The following is a 3,027-nucleotide window of genomic DNA, read 5'->3' on the forward strand; positions in this document are numbered from 1 at the left end:
TGTAGATGGGATTATTGGTGTTGTAACTTTGCCTTTTGTGTCTTTTTTCCCTGCATTTATGCTAATGACCACATGCTTACAGGCGATTAGCATAAATCCCTAACTAAAATACGCGATGAAAACGGATTTTATATGGCAATAAAGAACAACATCGGATCTAACAGTATGGATTCATTTTTCAAAGTTCCCGAAAATACCTAGGCTATAAATTCCTGACTGGATATAAGCTCCTGTAAAGGCTATGAGTGATCCCAAAAAGAGCGACAACACGCACACACACACATAGGCCTACACACACACACACAATACTAGAGGAAAAACGGCACGGAGGTTGCGGTTTATAGATACAATAAAATGATTGGGCTCAGAGGGTTTTTAACACTGGTGGTCATGTAGCGACACATTTAAGCAACTTACTTTCTCTCTCTCTCTCTCTCTGTCTGTCTCTCTCTCTCTCTCTCTCTCTGTCTGTCTCTCTTTCCTTCTTTCTTCGATCTTCCGCTTCACTCGCTACTGCTAGAATCAATGTAACTTTGCAACCGTGTAGGGTAGCCTACTGCCAACAACTGCCACACTCGCTGTGTATTTTTCTTCTTTGATGTTGGTTACGTGACGATGTGCCGCGTGCTGCGCAATTGACGTTACGCGCTGTACATTTTCTAAAAGGAGCTACATTTTTTTTTTTTTTTAAGGATTTTTATTGCAGCGGCGGAGAAAATTCAGCAACACTGGATGAAGTTGACTCCTATTTCAATGTGTTTGAGAGGATAGCGGTTGCTTTACAATGGCCACCTGAAGTATGGACGCTTCTGCTTCAGTGTAAAATGCACGGTAAAGCTCAGGATGCTATGGCTGCACTCCCTGTTGAATATAGTTTAGATTATGAAACTGTCAAGACAGCGATCTTACGAGCATATGAACTTGTGCCTGAAGCGTACCGACAGAAATTTCGAGGTCACAAGAAAACTTCTGCTCAGACCCATGTTGAGTTTGCCCGTGAGAAGGGAACTCTATTTGATAAATGGTGTGCAATGTGTAAAATTAGTGATTTCAATGCATTGAGAGAGTTGATCCTGGTAGAAGACTTTAAGAAGTGTTTGTCTGAGCGTATTGTTGTGTACCTGAATGAACAGAAAGTGAGCACACTTTCCACTGCCGCTGTGCTGGCTGATGAGTATGTTTTAACCCATAAATCTGCTTTTTCTCCTATCTCTGTTGCCCCGCGTCCCTCCTCTCCTCCCAGACCCTCTAAACCACGTGGGCCGAAAGAGGAAAGGGAATGTTACTACTGTCATCAGGTTGGTCACGTCATTGCCAATACCCTATATGCCGCGGACTTCCGTTCGGATGCTTCCGGACTTTTCAGCCAGTAGCACAACTTCCGGTTTACGTTGACGTTAACTTTAGCCAGAGCCCGTTTTCTCTGCTATGGCGTTTTTCACGAGATCACTGCAGGACCTGCCGAGGATAACGGTAAACGATGTTCACCGAATCATCCAGGCCACATCAAAGACACCAACGGCAAAAAGAGATAAAGGATTTAAACTGTATGTGGCCAGCTATATACACAACTACGAAGGTAAGTTAACAAGCCACTGTTTTGAGTTTATCAAACGACGATAGAAGCTACACTCATTGGCTTTTTACTAGCCAAAGTTAGCACAGTGAAGAAGTAGTGTTAACAACGTAAGCAGAGTGATAGGTTAATGTCGTGAATCATTTGTGTTTCTGAAAATGCGATACCCTAACCTCAATGTTAATCACAGTTGCAAACAAGGAGTCAGGAGGAGAGGTCACGGTTAGGTCGGAGTGCTTCCGATCTATGAGGAAAAGCCAGAAGCCTCACTGTCTGAGTGTAAGGGAAAGTCAGCCTGCAGGTTCAGTTCAGTTCAGTTCAGTTCAGTTCAGGTTCAAAAGAAACAGGTTCCTGTTTGTCAAAATCATGTTTCTGTGAGTTATATCATTGCTGTGAATTAGATACAGATAAAACACAATCATTGCACTATATTAATCATATGGTACCTGAGATATCATGTGATATGAATACAGGTTGTACCAGAAAGAATGTAAAATGAATGACTCCCACAGAAGCAAGATTTTGTTAGAAGTTATCGTTACTTATTCTGCACTGCTATTTTAAAATGAGTAAAATGAGATTAATCCTGATCAATCCTATTACATTTGACATGGTCAACTCTAGGCTAAATTGTATCAATCCCTGTATCATTTACATATTTAAAAGTTCACTAACAAAGTTTCACTAACAAAATGTAGTGTGTGAAAGGCTGTCTGTTTTTAATTGCAGTTTTAGCTGGTACATTTTTTCTAACAAATATTTGGGTTTGTAACAGATTGTGCTAAGGGATTCTAAGCTGGTGGTGTTGGAGAGATGCCAGTGTACCTGTGTGGCAGGTACAGCTTTGTGCTGTCAGGTGGCAGCTCTACTGTACCAGACGGCGCACTACTCCCAGCTGAGGCTTACATCAGTTCCCCCAGTGTTCAGCTGCACAGAAACTGAACAAAAGTGGCACAAACCAAGGACCATGGTAGCAAGCCTTTTAATGACTTTCATGACTGTCATTAAGTATGGATATCTCTTGAATGTTTCTCAAACATGTTTGTATTTTGATGCAGGGTATTAAACCTGGTCCAGTTAATGACATGGTCATCATATCAGCCAGACCAAGAGAGAGGAGGCTTGCAGAAGGAATAAGGTATGTGTTAGTATGATGTTATGACTATATATTATATACTAAGTATAGTATAATAATAATATAATTATATATTATATATATATATATATATATATATATATATATATATATATATATATATATATATATATAGTATATATACTATATAGTATAATAGTTAGTTATATACTATATACTAAGTATGAAGTATGTGTTTCTACTACTACTATTACTTCTTAATTACAACACATTTGTTTGTCTTTTTTTCCACAGAAGCAACTTGTATAAAGGAGTGAGCTGCCCTCTGCCAGACATCTCCACATTAAAAGTTCAG

The 3,027-nt window shown here is 39.6% G+C and overlaps 1 long non-coding RNA gene across 1 annotated transcript; it reads left to right on the forward strand.

Moving 5' to 3' along the window:
* Nucleotides 1-2,436: 2,436 nt before the first annotated feature.
* Nucleotides 2,437-3,027, forward strand: LOC311030881. The gene is made up of 3 exons (XR_014599020.1): nt 2,437-2,546; nt 2,635-2,714; nt 2,967-3,027. It is a non-coding gene; the product is annotated as an uncharacterized lncRNA (long non-coding RNA).

Source organism: Eutrigla gurnardus (assembly GCF_963514095.1).
Source record: "Eutrigla gurnardus genome assembly, chromosome: 20".
Taxonomy (NCBI): Eukaryota; Metazoa; Chordata; class Actinopteri; order Perciformes; family Triglidae; genus Eutrigla; species Eutrigla gurnardus.